Here is an 18,135-nt window from a genome sequence, read left to right as displayed (position 1 = left end):
ATGCAATGCGACTGTAGAAACAACAGCAAAAAAATTCTAGAGAATATTAACACTTCTCTCAAATGTGTTGATATATTATTTTAAAAAGTCTCTGCTAAAAAACTATATGCTGTAATTGGATTTAGCATCAAATCGCTAATCAATAAAAGTTCCGCAATATTGAGAACTGTAAGTATACTGTTTGTTTAGTTATATGGAGTCTTAAGTAAAATACCAACAGATCTGAGGAAAACGGACATAATTTTGCATTGTTTCCACCATCATTGTGTGTAAAATGATGGATGGTTTCATGCTAGCTTGATAAACGTTTAGCCTGACTTAGCGGCTGGCATCCAAACAAACAGACAGTGTTCACTCATCTTTAAACACCTGAACAGAGAACGTATCGTGGGTTGATGTTCTTATTATGAATTCACTACATGGCTAATGTTTTAGTGAGTTAGCACACGTGTGGGGAATCTTAACATTTACCTCAGACGTGCTGCTAAATTAGTTATCGCGAAAAAGAACGAGTTGTTCAAAAATCAGTCAAAATTTATCAGATTAGATTAGATAAAACTTTATTGATCCCTTTGGGTGGGCTCCCTCAGGGAAATTAAGATTCCAGCAGCATCATTACAGATAAACAGAGAAAAGAAATAGAGAAAACTTCTAGATAAATTAAAATAAATTAAGGCCATCCTTAAAAAAAATCTGTTTCCTGTCCACCGGGTGAGCAAAAAAATTTACAGCTGGGAGGGAGGGATTTCTTTTTTATTATTTTTTAAATATATGGATGGATAAGAAATCGCAATGCTGTGTTTGCTTTTTCTTTCAGTACTTTTTTATTACAAAAGCAGACACATTTAATAAAATATGACGGTTTAATCAACTGAAACTTGTACAAAAACTTTAAGTTAGCATTTTAAATGCTGACTGCAACATTTGCAAAACTTTTACAAAGGTACTTAAAATGTCCGACACACACACTACGTTCAGACTGCAACCTGAAACGACCCATATCCGATTTGTTGTGAAATCCGATTTCTTTGTTATGCCGTTCACATTACCAATTATATGAGGCTTGTATGCGATCTCCAATATGAACGGAAAACGACCCAAAAGTGTCCCGCATGCGCAAATTGACACGTAATAAGCACATCTACGTAATACGTAAACAAAAAAAAAGCGCACTCTTCAAGTTTCCAAGTAAAGCATGGAGATGAGGCGAGACCTGGCGATGTGGTTTTTGTGGCGGCGGCAGAACTCACACAATAATCTGATTAATGTGGGCAGCAGACTAATGAGACCGAAGGTGTCAAATTACTGGAAATTTCCAGAACAATCTTATAATCTTGTAATACAGGATGGTTTAAGTTATAAATCAGTTATAGAAACTGTTTTATTTAATCAGGCTAACAGATCAACATCCAGGTCCCTACCAAATCCACCATTAGCTTGATCAATTCTATAAAAGTCTATTTAAATTCTGAAAACTGTACAAATGTTGTTGTTTTCCACCAAAGAGGCGGGATTAGCCAACGCAGAATAGTGACGTTTGTCTCTTGTTGATGACGTGTAGGTCGCATGTGAAAATAACGGATATGCATCGGAATTAGGACCACATATCCAAGCAGCCTGGGTCGCATGTGAAAAAAATCGGATCTGTGTCGTTCAGATTGTCAATAACAAATCGGATACAGGTCGCATATGGGCAAAAAAATCGGATATGGGTCGTTTCAGGGTGCAGTCTGAACGTAGTCACAGACTTTTTGTAGTTCTAAATCGAGCGTTAGGCCTAGTTCGGATGAAATTACACTATTAAAATGATCACTGAATGATTTGTTTTTCTGAATCTTTACTATTTTGTTGTTCGCTAGAATACCATTTTGCGATTTCACACTTAAGCAAATGTTTGAAAACTCCGGATCTCCTTCCTTCATGGTGGCGGACATTTTTTTGTGCCGCACGGCGCATGCGCAGAGCTGATTCAGTTCAGAGTGCGCGCGCACTCGGCGGAGGCAGTAGTGTGTCGGAGGGAACAGAAGCAGAGATGACGCTTATTTTGTCTCTGGTAAACCAGTCTTCTCTCGTTCAATTACGTGCTGGCATCAAAAGACACCGTTGGTTGTAAATGAAACCAAACTGAGTGGTTGGAGTGTATTTTCATACACAAATGGAGAAATGCTCGCTGAGTGTTTAGTTGTGTAGCCCCACTGCAGACCGCTGTCGTTGTTAATTCATAGCATGCTCAGCTGCGTGGCTCAGGTGGCTAAGGCGCCACACCATAAATCCAGGGACCCGGGTTCGATTCCAACCCGAGGTCATTTCCCGATCCCTCCCCGTCTCTCTCTCTCCCGCTCATTTCCTGTCTCTACACTGTCCTATCCAATAAAGGTGAAAAAACCCAAAAAAATATCTTTAAAAAAAAAATGTTGAAAAAACGGGTTAAAAAAAAAAATTTCAACCGCACAAACGGCACTCACCCGGAAACAGAACATTTTTTAATAATGGCCTAAGTATTTACATATACAAATATATAATAAGAATAAGATATGGGGAAGAGAGGAATGGGGGAGGGGGAAGGGAAAAAAAGGTGGGGATAAGGGGGGGCGGCGGTAAGAGAGATATTGCACTTTATATTGCACATTGTCCGGTATTGCTTATTGTTAGGCTAGGCTACCGCTCCTTCCTGTCCTCTGTCCTCCTGTTACCCCTCCTCCCCCCCCAGAGAGGAGTTGTACAGTCTGATGGCGTGAGGGACAAAGGAGTTTTTGAGTCTGTTCGTCCTGCACTTGGGAAGGAGCATTCTGTCACTGAACAGGCTCCTCTGGTTGCTGATGACGGTGTGCAGAGGGTGACTGGCATCGTCCATGATGTTCAATAGTTTGTCCATAGACCTCTTCTCTGCCACCGTCACCAGAGAGTCCAGCTTCATGCCGACCACAGAGCCGGCCCGCCTGATCAGTTTGTCCAGCCTGGATGTGTCCTTCTTGGATGTGCTGCCCCCCCAGCACACCACAGTGTAAAACAGGACACTGGTGACTACAGACTGATAGAACATCCACAGGAGTTTCCTGCAGATGTTAAAGGACCGCAGCCTCCTAAGGAAGTATAGCCTGCTCTGTCCCTTCCTGTATAAGTGTTTGGTGTTGCAAGTCCAGTCCAGCTTGCTGTCCAGCCACAGCCTGAGGTACTTGTAGGAATCCACAGCCTCCACCTCGACTCCCTCGATCAGAATCGGTCGTGACCTTGGTCTGGACCTCCCAAAGTCAATGACCAGCTCCTTGGTCTTCGAGGTGTTGAGCTGCAGATGGTTCCTGTTGCACCACACAGCAAAGTCCCTCACCAGGCTCCTATACTCCTCCTCTCTGTCGTCACTGATACACCCAACAATGGCTGTGTCATCGGCAAACTTCTGGATGTGACACAGCTCCGAGTTGTAGCAAAAGTCCGCGGTGTACAGGGTGAAGAGAAGAGGGGCCAGCACCGTGCCCTGGGGTGCTGCTAATCACGGTGTCAGACATGATGTCCTTCAGCCTGACGTCCTGCGGCCTGTCAGTGAGGTAGCTGGAGATCCAGGTAACCAGGCAGGGGTCCACTCGCATCCTGTTCAGTTTGCCCTGAAGCAATAGGGGCTGGATGGTGTTGAAGGCACTCGAGAAGAAGTCCAAGAAGAGAATCCTCACTGTGCCATTTCCCTTATCCAGATGCAAGTGGGCTCAGTGTAGCAGGTAGAGGATGGCGTCTTCCACACCGACACCTGCCCGGTACGCAAACTGCAGACAGTCCTGGGCATGTTGTACCTGGGGTCTGAGGAGGCTGAGGAAGAGCCGCTCCAACATCTTCATCAGATGTGAAGTGAGTGGCACCAGTCGGAAGTCGTTCAGCTCGCTGGGCTGATTCTTTCTGGGAACTGGAACGATACATGATGTCTTCCAGAGGGTTGGCACTCTCCCCAGCTGCAGGCTAAGGTTGAAGATGCGTTGGAGTGGTTCACCCAGTTCAGCAGCACAGGTCTTCAGTAGTCGGGGACACACCTTGTCCAAGCTTGCTGCTTTCCTGGGGTGAAGCTTCCTCAGTTGACCTCTGACCTGGTCTGCAGTAATGCATGGAGGAGTCTGTGTTGAGGGGGAGGAGGGGGCTGCTGTGATGACTGGGGGGGAGGTGTGTTGAGGGAAGAAGGAGAGATGGCTGCAGTGAGGGAGAGGGTGGGGGGGACGTGGGCTGGTTGAACCGATTGAAAAAAAGTCATTCAACTCATTCGCCCTCTCCACTGTCCCCTCAATGACTCTGGTCTTTGTATTGTATTTCCGTCAAGAACAGAGAAGTGAAGCAGCTTTTTGTTTTTAAGAAACAAAACATTACCAATAAAAATCATCATTCATCACTGATTTAAAAAAAAAAAATTATATATATTTCTTTTTTTTTTTAACTTTAGCATTTAGCTAGCTGTTTTTCCTTGGCGAGTTTATATTACTGGCTTTTATTAGTAGTTTTTGTGACATTCTAGTTTACGTTGTTTTCATTAATGCATATTAACTTTAATTTAAAAAAATATATTTTCTCTTTTCTCTCACTGTTATAATAATCATTCCTCTTTGCCAGATTTTACCATTTTATTAGTTTTGTTTCTTTATGACTCTGAGCTGCATTTTAAACTTTATATTATTTTATGAAAACAAAAAATTGTGACTCGTGTAAATCTGATGAACACATGACCGCATTTGAACTTGACCTAAAATGCTCCTAATGTTATAGTAATATGATAATATAATTTATAAAGGATAATAAACGTGCTTTTTATTTATTTATTGTTTTAGGCGGCACGGTGGTGTAGTGGTTAGCGCTGTCGTCTCACAGCAAGAAGGTCTGGGTTTGAGCCCCGGGGCCGGCGAGGGCCTTTCTGTGCGGAGTTTGCATGTTCTCCCCGTGTCCGCGTGGGTTTCCTCCGGGTGCTCCGGTTTCCCCCACAGTCCAAAGACATGCAGGTTAGGTTAACTGGTGACTCTAAATTGAGCGTAGGTGTGAATGTGAGTGTGAATGGTTGTCTGTGTCTATGTGTCAGCCCTGTGATGACCTGGCAACTTGTCCAGGGTGTACCCCGCCTTTCGCCCGTAGTCAGCTGGGATAGGCTCCAGCTTGCCTGCGACCCTGTAGAACAGGATAAAGCGGCTAGAGATAATGAGATGAGAGATTTATTGTTTTAAAAGGAATTAAAAACGGTACATCTGATATTCCTGCCTGTTAAAAACCTCTCACTCAATGAACAATAGACTGACGAAAAAAAAAATGTTTTGTTCAGTACAAGTCCGAATAAGATGCTTTCCCCCCCAAGTAAAACAGATTTTTCGATGCTTAATTTTAAATGAAACACTGGTGTAATGGTGATATTTCATCCATAGTCACTATTAAATATATTCAAAAAAAATTTTTTTTTTTACGCCGTTTTGATCGGCTGAGCGAACTGCAGAAAACTGCCTACAAATAACGGTCTGCTCATGTGCAGTTACTTCACACTTTTGTCAACATGGCTTGCTTCACTAAATTGATGGACAGTGAGACGGCTTCTTTAATTGAAAGTTAAAAAGTGAAAACATGAAAGAAACTCGTCGCACCAACTTTATAATCAGTATTTTGAAAAAAAAAATTGAATGCTAAAACTATTCTTGAACTCAGTTTACACAAACTATCATGATTTGTTTGTGGCGAGCAACCAATTATTTGCTGATGCCAAAGGCCACTAACAAATCACAATATTTTGTGAAAACGGAGTTTGATATTTGCTTAATATTTGTATAATTGTGATATAAAGTAATAATAATAATAATAATAATAATAATAATAATATTGACTCTCCATAGATGAAAGTGAAGTGGATTTCATGTGATGAGGTCCTGTACTTCAGGGAAGATATTTCTCCATCAGAAACAATGTACAGTCATATCACAGGAATGCATGATGGGATATGATCCAGGGAGTGATAAAGCGGAAGACAGAGGAGAGGGGTGTGGGTGTGCCGGGGTTGGTATTTGACTCACATCTGCAGCAGCGTGTAAAGACTTGATCGACAGAGTCAACCTGCATTTCTTTTACAACAAATTTCCTTTTATCTCAAAAATCGAAGTAACAGAGTTCCTATAAATACACACTGAAATCTGCATGTACACTAGGGTGCATCAGTTGCCCCCTAAAAATGAAAAGTTCCTCCAATCATGATGCATTTTTGTTTTTATGTTCCTTTTGGTAAGAAAACACACTGGGTGAAATATTTTGACACAATTCTAAAGTTTAATGGTGGCACCAGGAGCTCAAAGTTATGGAAAAAGCAGCTATTTTATGACTTTTATGACAAAATTTTGATCACTTTTCATGAAACATTATGGCACCTTATAGAGTATACCAAATATCTTAGATTCACATTTTTAGTACATATTCTAAATATATTATCAAGCACAGTTTGAGTTTTAGCTGTTCACTGAATCATTGTTCAACTACTTTTAAACAATACAAATGTATTATGAATCACATTAATGCTTCTCAATCCCTTGCAAAGGTTCTTAACATGATCTCTGGCTCACAAGAAATCAATAAATGGAGTCCAACATTGTGATTCAAACCTTACGCGAAAACATAAAATAAGCGTTTTTTTGGCAAAAAATGAACCTCATGGTGCCACCATTAGACTTTTGAATACGGTCAAAAAATTCTACAGGATGTCTTTATTGGTGAAAAGGAACACCCGAACAAAAATGCATCAGATTTTATGAAAGTGAGGACAACTGATGCACCCTAATGTACACTGTGACCCGCTATAACGAACTCTTACTATAAACTTTCACAAATAAACTTAAAAAAAAAAAAAAAGCCCCACACACAACTACCCACACACCACAAAACATCACTGTGCTCCGAGCGACATTAGAACCAATTACAGTTCCATGCACCTGTTCTGGATTAGAGCGCAATCACAGCGCACGCTTATAAACACTCTCTAAACACACAGACTTGAAGTATCCACGCTGTACCTGGTGTCTCACGTTACCAAGCCTTATATCTGTGCATCGTTGTTCTGGTTTTGACTTTGTTTTGTGTATTTGATCTCTGCCTTTCGTCTTTGCCTCCACCGTTCTGTTTGTGACCATTGCCTATTTCACGACCCTGCCTGCGTCTTATCAGAGATTTTTGCAAGTATGTTCATGTGTCCGTTTGTTTGTTTGTTGGTGCTCTAGCATCATCATTTCTTGACCAAGCTTCATCAAAATGCACAGGACAACTCACTTGGGTCACACAAAGACATTGTTAGTTTTTGGTGGGTCAAGGTCACCAAGGACAAATATTGTAAAAACACCTAATTGGCCATAATTTCCGAACCATCGCTCATATCGAGATGAGCCTGGTGGCGTTGGAAAGTATTTTTGAATCTCTTTCGAGTTCACCATTGATGTTTTACCTGTCACGTCATCTTGAGATCAAAAAATGGAGGTCAAATTTTACAAGATTTGACAAATTTGACCTCAAAAACGTGTTTATCGATTTGATATCAATACTCTGACCATGAATTAGCATTCTGGGCCTAATTCTAAGGTCATATGCAAAATTTGGGGTCAAAAGGTCCAAGGTCACAGTACCGGTTTTTTGTACCAAGTGTCTATAACTCAGAAAGTTGAACTCAGAATTTGATTTTTTTTTTGTAGGTTCTCCATTAAAACCCCTTTTGATTGATAAACTCAAGTGAACTTGATAATGACATCACAAAAAGAAAAAAAAAAATCACGTCATATTCCATCGAATTCCCATTATAATCAAATTTCCCACTAAAAAAAAAAAAATGGTTCCTTCATAACTTTGGCGATATTGGGAGTAGATTGATCAAACTTGGTGGGTCAACAGAGGATCATCATCTGAATGGATCCTGAGAGTTTGGAGGAGAAAGATTGAAGTTCAAAGGTCAACAGGACACAAAAGTCAAAATCAGCCGACCTTTCATAACTCAGCCCAGAAACATCACAGGAACACACGGTTTGGCTCAAATTGTTCAGGAAACAATACCAAACAACTTTCTAATTTAACATTTTTCTCTATCTGCATCCACTTCCCAGATACACATCACTCATTTATCCACACAGTCTACTAGGTGCCTCTCACAGCTTTCCATACGATTGTTGAAAATAGTACAGAGGCATCCCAAAATGAGCAAGAGATTGGCGATTTATTTTTTTGCAAAAGAACAATTCCTACCCGTTTAATGACAAAAGAAATCACAGACCACTCTTTTTACAGGAGAACCCCAGAGACCCTGCACACTCGCATCACCCAACAACAAATTATTGTGTCTGTCCGTCCGTCACACTTTGAGGGGAACTACTTTGTGAACACCATAGCTACCAAAAGGAACAATGGTACAGCCTAGTGAAGTGGTACCAATTGACTTGGGGAACATTGTAGTTGTGCACCCATATGAGACGTTTGACCTTGACCCAAATACGACCTAGTTTGAACATCATGAAAAACACTTAAAATATCATGAAAATCGAGCTGACGGGTACTACCTTGTGAACACCATAATTACTAGAATAAACAAGGGTACAGCCTCGTGAGTGGTACCAATGGACTCGGGGAACATTGTAGTGTGGGACATTTTGTTTGGTTTTGCTTTTTGTTCGTTTGTGATTTTCGCAAGCATCGTGCTCTGCATGACTTTACAAACAAACAAACAGGCAGGCAAACAATTAAATGAAAACACTCTTCCTGCATTTACAGCCATCATTCGCCTGCTTAGATGACACACTGATCCATGCGCTCCCCCCACCCAGAGACAAAAAAAAAATTAGTAATTGAGGCTCCGTTCACACGAGTACGCGGCCTCACCCAATACGCTGTCGTTTTGAAAAAAATCTCCGTAAACACGGCGTCGTTTCGATTCACTGGAAACGACCCAAAACGCTGTAGAGCAATTCCAGCGTTATGGACGTGACACTTGAACTCAAAATGGCAACAAATGACCGAGTGCATGTTTTATTGTCTCCCAGTATTTAAACAGGTGTTGCATATTTTAAGGCTGTACCATACTGGAGAAGTGATAGAACAAGAACTATTCCCATAGTACATCTAGGGCATGCCAGGAAACGGCAATAAAAGATGCGTTATGGATGTGACAGAAAAAGTATCACTTTTCTTGGGTGACTGTACATTTTTATCAAACTCTGAAATTGTAAACCTAATGTCGAAATGGAGATATCCGTTTGATAGAGGGGTCCAAGGTGAATATTAAAAAATCTCTGTTTAAAATATTTTGTATTTCATGCAGAGTTTCGGAAGGAAAAGTCAGCGTTATGGATGTGACGAAATTCCGTTATGGATGTGACGCGTCTGAAATAGACATGGCATATGTTTAGAAAATCAGCAATTTAACCACCATAACCCTTTGAAAAACTCTCTAAATATCAGCTAAAACTATCAAAGTTCTTAAATAATATTTAGGATGGCTATTGTTTTGCTGTTTTGTGGATTTTAGCATACATTTCTGTGGCTTGTGGCAATAATATAGAATTGTACATGATCAAAGTGGATTTTAGCTTGGGGTTTACATTATAAGAAAAAGACTGACATATTAAGGCGAAGGGAACAATTCTTGTGACAAATTGGTTCAACTTATTCACATCTGTAAAATACAGGCCTAGGTGAGATCTCTGGGAGTGGTTTTGATGTATTACATGTTGCTTTATTTTTGCATGGTGAGGTTGACATTTACATGGAATTGCCCTGTAGTACATATGCCAGGCCTGTATGTGGCGCTGTGACGCCACCACACCAATACACTAAAACCGGAAGAGAAGCCATGGAGCATGCGTATAAAGGTCACGCGCTGTTTACAAAACAAGCTCATAACACGAGAAGTTTTGTTGCTCCTCGCAGTAATATAAAAGCAGAAGGTTTTGTTGTAGCAGCCGTAATAGACTGAGTTGTTTCTGCAGTACGAGCACAAGCCTGTAGTCCGCCGTTGTTGTTGTTATGACGTGTCTAGCGGCGGCAGCTGAGGTTAAAGGTTAGAGAGGCGGGGTTTATACGTCATCGTTTCTGAAAAAAATCCGCTTCGCCGTCCAGACAACTCTGGGCTATCCGGCGTTTTAGGATTTTCCCACTCTGGGACCCGTTTTCAAAAAATACCGGTTTCACACCTCGAAAAAGCCAGCTCCGTCTGGACGCGAGGCCGAAACGATAAAGTATTTATGCGGATTCGACAAAAACGTACTCGTGTGGATAGGGCCCGAGTCTGCAGTCGAGTCAATAATACCTGCTACCGCCATAAAACAAAGGCTTAACAAGCCTCGCTTAGGTGTCGACCACTGACAATTATTGAGAACGGTAATCAAAGAATCAATAAAAGGATGAAATTGGTGATTTGCAGCAAATGAATGGTGAACATTTAGAAAACAGAGTGAGCCAGTGTGTGGACACTGGGAACAATACACCAGTAACCTCCATCATTTCCATAACAGATGAAAAAAAAAAAATCAATCGATCGATCATCGCCTCCATTTGTGATCCTTTAACTCAGTCAGTGAACTGCGATAGTGACTCAGAAGCAGAGATTTGTGATCAGGAGAACGTGCCGAAAATTAAAGCAGTCCAGGATTATAAGTTTCTTCAGCAAGTAGAACTGATTGGACACGACTGCAGTATTGGACTGTAACAGTTTATACAGTATACTGGGGCAATGAGGGACTGGGAGACAGGCGCGACAGGACAAGGTGCAGTTTATTATTCATCTTTACTTTCACTTTTCAGTGACTTTACTCTTGTTTTCTCTTGTTACTAGCTATCTGAAAGACAGAGACGCATTAAAAAGACAGCCAGTAATTAGACACAGGTGTAACTAATCACGCTACCCGCTGGTTCAACCTGACTTCTCGCCGTTCACACCTGACGCTCGACCACGCCCTCGCTGCCATACGTACTTTTACTAACTGAAAGTTTAAAATTCACTTCATATTATGACATTGAAGAGTGTGACTTATTTCCTTTACGGTACTTCATAAATATGCAAGAGCATCAAGCACAAATAAATTAAACACAGTTGGGCTTGTTTTATACAAGAGTGAGTGTTTGGTGAAACATGGATAAAGAACTGTAGAGTAGGAAAAGCCTCAGCCGCATTCAACCAGCTTGGCAAGATCTGGAGAAGTAAGAAACCCTCACTCAAAACTAAGATGCGATCCTACAACAGCGATGAGTTTTCTACCCTCTTGTACGGCTAGGAGACTTGGCACATGAAGATCAGTCAAGAAAAGAAACTGGATGCCTTTGACAGCAAGTGCATCCGATAAATCCTGGCCATCAGATGGAGCGACTTCATCACAAACCAGGAAGTCAGATCTCGGACCAACCAGCAGCCAGTGTTCACAATCATCTGTAGACGACGACTGAGCTGGCCGGGACATGTTGTTAGACTCCCACCAACAAGACTTGCCAACCAAGTTCTACGATGGAATCCCCGGGGACAACGTCGGAGGGGATGTCCAAAAATAAACTGGTGCCAAAGAATTGACAAAGACTTACAACTTGTTGCTAGAGGATAGAAAGACGCAAGACCACTGACTGCAGACCAAAAGTGCTGGACAAGCGTGACTGCCTCATGAGCCACAAGACATGGGAGCATCCAAGTCTGTTTGGCTTCCATAATTACAGAGTTTCCATAAATGCACACTGAAATCTGCATATACACTGTGACCCTGCTATAATGAACTCTTTTTACAATGAACTTTAGCAAATACAACCCCGATTCCAAAAAAGTTGGGACAAAGTACAAATTGTAAGTAAAAACGGAATGCAATAATTTACAAATCTCAAAAACTGATATTGTATTCACAATAGAACATAGACAACATATCAAATGTCGAAAGTGAGACATTTTGAAATTTCATGCCAAATATTGGCTCATTTGAAATTTCATGACAGCAACACATCTCAAAAAAGTTGGGACAGGGGCAATAAGAGGCTGGAAAAGTTAAAGGTACAAAAAAGGAACAGCTGGAGGACCAAATTGCAACTCATTAGGTCAATTGGCAATAGGTCATTAACATGACTGGGTATAAAAAGAGCATCTTGGAGTGGCAGCGGCTCTCAGAAGTAAAGATGGGAAGAGGATCACCAATCCCCCTAATTCTGCGCCGACAAATAGTGGAGCAATATCAGAAAGGAGTTCGACAGTGTAAAATTGCAAAGAGAGTTTGAACATATCATCATCTACAGTGCATAATATCATCAAAAGATTCAGAGAATCTGGAAGAATCTCTGTGCGTAAGGGTCAAGGCCGGAAAACCATACTGGGTGCCCGTGATCTTCGGGCCCTTAGACGGCACTGCATCACATACAGGCATGCTTCTGTATTGGAAATCACAAAATGGGCTCAGGAATATTTCCAGAGAACATTATCTGTGAACACAATTCACCGTGCCATCCACCGTTGCCAGCTAAAACTCTATAGTTCAAAGAAGCAGCCGTATCTAAACATGATCCAGAAGCGCAGACGTCTTCTCTGGGCCAAGGCTCATTTAAAATGGACTGTGGCAAAGTGGAAAACTGTTCTGTGGTCAGACGAATCAAAATTTGAAGTTCTTTATGGAAATCAGGGACGCCGTGTCATTCGGACTAAAGAGGAGAAGGACGACCCAAGTTGTTATCAGCGCTCAGTTCAGAAGCCTGCATCTCTGATGGTATGGGGTTGCATTAGTGCGTGTGGCATGGGCAGCTTACACATCTGGAAAGACACCATCAATGCTGAAAGGTATATCCAGGTTCTAGAGCAACATATGCTCCCATCCAGACGACGTCTCTTTCAGGGAAGACCTTGCATTTTCCAACATGACAATGCCAAACCACATACTGCATCAATTACAGCATCATGGCTGCGTAGAAGAAGGGTCCGGGTACTGAACTGGCCAGCCTGCAGTCCAGATCTTTCACCCATAGAAAACATTTGGCGCATCATAAAACGGAAGATACGACAAAAAAGACCTAAGACAGTTGAGCAACTAGAATCCTACATTAGACAAGAATGGGTTAACATTCCTATCCCTAAACTTGAGCAACTTGTCTCCTCAGTCCCCAGACGTTTACAGACTGTTGTAAAGAGAAAAGGGGATGTCTCACAGTGGGAAACATGGCCTTGTCCCAACTTTTTTGAGATGTGTTGTTGTCATGACATTTAAAAAAATCACCTAATTTTTCTCTTTAAATGATGCATTTTCTCAGTTTAAACATTTGATATGTCATCTATGTTCTATTCTGAATAAAATATGGAATTTTGAAACTTCCACATCATTGCATTCCGTTTTTATTTACAATTTGCACTTTATCCCAACTTTTTTGGAATCGGGGTTGTAAACTAATTTCGTGTCCTCGCCTTTAGTGACAATGAGTCTGAGTCTTAAAAAAAAAACAAACAAACAAAAAAACAGACAAAACATCACTGTGCTCCGAGTGACATTAGGACCAATTACAATACCATGCACCTGTTCCGGATTAGAGCACAATCACAGCACACGCTTATCAGGACTCTCTAAACACACAGACTTGGTGAAGTACCTGCGCTGTACCTGGCGTCTCACATTACCAAGCCTTATATCTGCGTATCGTTGTTCTGGTTTTGACGTTAACTTTTCAGTATAATGAACTACTTGGACGTCACACAAGGAGTTCTTTATAGTGGGGTTAGAGTGTACGTCCGTCAAACGATGTCATTAAAATAATCTAATTTTTAAATTAAACAATTATTTAATGTTGCTTTTTTAACTTTCATATTTTTTCAGTTACTGCACTTCATATTCTATTTTTATGTTCTTAAAACTTATTACATATTAATTAAATTTAAATCCGTTTATCATATCCTTCTTTTCATCATTTCTATTACGTACTGCATTTATTAGCATCTAAAATAAACTGATCAGTTGCAGGATCCAGGGGTACAAAGGTGTAACCGACGAGAAAAATTAACAGTTTCACAAAGTCACTTATCTGCCATCAGAATATTGATTATTTATTAGATTTGATCATGAGAACAAATATTTTAGTCATTTTGAGAGATTATCCATTATATTATTCATTTTAACTAATACCCAGAATGCACTGCAGGTGTGGTCTTTTTTTTATATTTTCACAGTCTTTTCTTCGAGTTCTTTTTTCCTTTTGTTTTTTTCTCCAAATTGCTACTGAATTTGTAGAATCTTCCATTGTGATATCGTTGTTTCGCAAGCAAAGCGTAAAAAGTCACGCTATCTTCGCTAGTCACACAACGTTTAGCAAGGCTGTTCATCAGATCTATTGTTATTAGGGGTGCTATTATATTAGCCCCCCTCTAACAGTTCATCAAAAGCCTAGGTCACAACTGGCCGTACGATTTTTTGGCGTTTCCCAAATCGCTGCATTTTTTTTGTTCGTGGAGAAAGACGCGCGTTGGCCGTAAGTTTATCTTGCAACCTGAAAAAAACGTAAGCGCCTGTAGAGTTTGTTTGACATGACAAAGAACCTCTGCGGCCGGTCTACGGCTCGAAAATCAGCACGTCACACGCGCGCCCTCCGTGCATTTCTTGCGTTTTTTACACGTAGACCGGCCGTAGGAGCACGTACGACCGGTTGTGACCGAGGCTAAAGACCTTCACACGAAAAAGAAATGGCCGCAAAGTGAGCGGAGAAGTAGTAAGTTCCGACCTTTTTGTTTACCGCGCTCACTTGCTTCGTAAACGGATCCTGCCAAAACAATTCTTAGACATTGTGGATCAAAATGTGTGTTCGGGGTTTCAGAAAACGTGTAATTTTGGGAGCTGTTTACGATGGAAATCAAGAAGATTTGGTACCAAAAGAACATTTGGGAGAAGAGGATGACAGTTCAAGCCTTGCTGTTGTTGAGACGCATTGTACGCGATACCAAGAAAGCATTTTTCAAAGCAAAATGGCCGCGTTTTCCTGCAATTTTTATCTGCGTAAATGTGTTCAGGGTTGAGAATTCAGTGTAATTTTGGAATCGTTATTAGAAGAAGAAAGCTGAAAATTCGCATACAGTAAGTAAATCGTATGAGAACTCTTGTGTATTTTTTTTGGGAGAGACAGAACTTTAGCTTGTATGAAGTTAAAACTTGGTGATTTATGAGTAGAATTAAAAACAGCGTTACATAATGCGCGTTTTGTTATTTTGCTTGAAATCTTTCAATTCTCAAAGTTCCATATTCTCTAGTTTGGGTCTATATTGTTAGCATAATAGTCCAAATGTAAAATTCATTCAAAAATTGAAGAAAATTGATGCATTTTAAAAGAAAAAAAAAATAATAATAAATAAATTATATATATATATATATATATATATATATATATATATATATATATATATATATATATATATAGCGAGTAAAGTTCTGTTGGTGAGCAGCTTTCATGTTACGCGTTACATCGGAATTTAGCTCAAATTTCCAAATTTTTACACGTTGGTTGTATTCCTATGACTTTTGGTGTGGAAATAGTTTTCCCTTCTAGTGACCCGTACCGATTTTATTGCGCTCCTTGTTGTTACATATTTTAACACAGGATACGTACGTCTTGTACCCCTGAATCCTGCAACTGATGCCTATTTAACTTATTTTTGACTAAGACCCCGTCCACACGTAGCCGGGTATCTGCTAAATCGAAGATATTTTTCTACGTTTTGGCCTGTCATCCACATGAAAACACATCAAAAACGAATATTTAAAAAAAACTCCGGGCAAAGTGAAGATTTTTGAAAACTCCGTGTATGCCTTTTCGTGTAGTCAGAGATAACCGGAGTTTTGCGTTTTAGAACGTCACAATCTGCGCCAAAAAAATGACAACAAATCTGCCCTGACGTCAAACGTGCGACCTTTGTTTACTGCAGAAGCCAGATTAAGCATGGACTTAAGCTAGCCGCACACTATGGCGATCCACGCGGTACCGAACCGACCCATTTCAGAGCCGACTCCCGACAGGGCACGCACATATCCCCTGACTGTTGACGAGTGCAGTCGCGATTGAAGCGACACGTGACAACTTAATAGCTTTGTGATTGGCTATTGGATATAGTTACTGTTAAATCCAACACTTGAAGATGCTACAGGCTGAACTACAAATGACACAACACGGAATATGTAGCGCACTATCTAGGCTGCATGAGCTATTATTCCCAACCTTAAATAGTGCACTTATATAGGGGAGTTAAAGCGATTTGGAATTCAGCCACACAACTTGAGCAGAGTGGCTTTCCAGCCCACTGTGTCTATGGATAAAGCTTCAGTCTATGGAATTACAGTATATACCTGCATTAGGTGCTACCAACACGTATTTCTCGCGCTAGAAATTGTGTTTAATGATGTCATCTCATCCCATTATCTCTAGCCGCTTTATCCTTCTACAGGGTCGCAGGCAAGCTGGATCCTATCCCAGCTGACTACGGACGAAAGGCGGGGTACACCCTGGACAAGTCGCCAGGTCATCACAGGGCTGACACATAGACACAGACAACCATTCACACTCACATTCACACCTACGCTCAATTTAGAGTCACCAGTTAACCTAACCTGCATGTCTTTGGACTGTGGGGGAAACCGGAGCACCCGGAGGAAACCCACGCGGACACGGGGAGAACATGCAAACTCTGCACAGAAAGGCCCTCGCCGGCCACGGGGCTCGAACCCAGGACCTTCTTGCTGTGAGGCGACAGCGCTAACCACTACACCACCGTGCCGCCGTGTTTAATGATGTCACGTGTTATATGCGAAAGATATGATTGGCTATTGCTAGCGACTCTCGCCGATCAGTCTGGCTCCCGATTAGTTTTTCGAATCGGCTGTGAGATGAGTCGGTACCATCGAAAACTAGTCTTTACGCCTGACTCGCGACTTCAGTTGGCTCGGTACGCTGAAAATCGGCGTAGTGTGCGGCTAGCTAAAGAGTAATGGATCGGAGTAGTGCCTTGAAAGTGTTAATTATTGTGCAGGTGCTATTTACATGTTTAATTTTAGAAGCCCAACTACTGCTCCAAGAGCACAGGCGATGTGATTAGGGGGTAGGATTTGGGGAAATAATGCCATCTACAGGTTTGGAATGCTTATGAATGTGATTGAAAACGCAGATGTTCGGTTATGTGTGGAAGGGATTTTTTTCGAAGACGAGGTGGTGTGGATAAAACATTTTTATAAACGGAGGGGGGGAAAATGTTCGGTTTTAAAAATACCCGGCTACGTGTGTACATGGCATAAAGTTTTGATTCTTTACACTGTAAAGCACGCAAGGTTTATTTTATATATATATATATATATATATATATATATATATATATATATATATATATATATATATATAAATAATACATTGATTATTTATAATTAATACCACAGAACTGGGCTGTCCAAGTGGAAGTGCACCTTTACATCTAACCGTGCATCATTACAGCTCAGAACGTAACGTTACAGTTTAACGTGTAACATGATGACTAATCCTGTAACAAACATCCTACAGTATAATCCGTAGACTTCCATTCCTCCGTCTCTCTCTCTCTCTCTCTCCATCTCACTCCGTTAAATCGGCTCTGGGGATTCAGGCAGGACTGAAGCAGTCAATGTGAGAAATGATGATTCATGAAGAATAAAAACAACCACGCCTCAAACGCAACCCAATAAGCCATCTCTATGGCAACGGTGCAGGTCTAAAAGCGTACGGATTTCTCAAGCACGATTCAGCAAGAACTTGCTGGCATTACTCACACACACACACACACACACACACACACACTGCAGAGAGATTAAGTCCTATGTATAGCTCCATTCACTGTTTAAATGTAATAAAAGCTTGAATGGAATTCAGTAATTAGATGTGTGATAATACACGGACATGATGATACACAGCGCGAAGGAAAACGCTAATCCAATCAAATCTTTTATTATATTTGATTATAAATACACGTATTTTAGAGCCAAAGAGCTTTGCATAAGGATAAGGATTAGGCATGAATATTAGCATCAAGTTGATTAATACACACACACAAAAAAAAAAAAAAACATGATTTTTTTTTTTTTTTTTTTTGGGGGGGGGGGGGGGGGGGGGGAGGTGTACATATACATACACACTCCCCAGCCATTTTAATAGGAA

At 40.9% G+C, this 18,135-nt stretch overlaps 1 protein-coding gene across 5 annotated transcripts in view; it reads right to left on the bottom strand.

The window, feature by feature from the left end:
- myo5aa (myosin VAa) overlaps window positions 1–18,135 on the bottom strand; it is a 155,711-nt gene that overhangs the window by 113,381 nt on the left and 24,195 nt on the right. The window lies entirely within an intron of this gene.

Source organism: Neoarius graeffei, chromosome 6 (genome assembly GCF_027579695.1).
Source record: "Neoarius graeffei isolate fNeoGra1 chromosome 6, fNeoGra1.pri, whole genome shotgun sequence".
NCBI classification, from domain to species: Eukaryota; Metazoa; Chordata; class Actinopteri; order Siluriformes; family Ariidae; genus Neoarius; species Neoarius graeffei.
Note: the sequence above shows the minus strand (reverse complement) of the source record. Positions and strands in the feature narration are given on the sequence as shown.